We start from the raw sequence: 430 nt of genomic DNA, 5'->3' as shown, positions 1-430 counted from the left end.
ATCAAACAAAGGAAATACATTCGTGCCACTGGGAGAGAGAGACAGATATATCAAGACCTTGATATCCAGGGAGTCCAATAATTACAAGCCCAAATTGAATCTGCATCCTTTTATTATAGTCGGATCTCGATAGCAGTATTGCATACATAACGAGCCTCCCAAAAAAGAACCTTTTTCAAGCCAGAATATCAGCAGCATGCTTTGAAGGTGTCCGTACCTTAAATTGCCGATTCTCTGTCTTATCTTGAGCTTTTCGTATCGCCTCTCTTTTGTGGCAAGAATTTGCATGGCAACAAAAGCCTTACTACTTTCTTCTGTATGCTTGGTGGAAGATAGCACATTCTCAGACTAATATTTTGTTTTAGGACCAACAATAGTGTTTATTCATCTTCATGTGAGATTATAAGAGTCTAAAGTTAGTACGAGAACT

This window comes from Penaeus monodon, chromosome 32 (genome assembly GCF_015228065.2).
Source record: "Penaeus monodon isolate SGIC_2016 chromosome 32, NSTDA_Pmon_1, whole genome shotgun sequence".
NCBI classification, from domain to species: Eukaryota; Metazoa; Arthropoda; class Malacostraca; order Decapoda; family Penaeidae; genus Penaeus; species Penaeus monodon.
Note: the sequence above shows the minus strand (reverse complement) of the source record.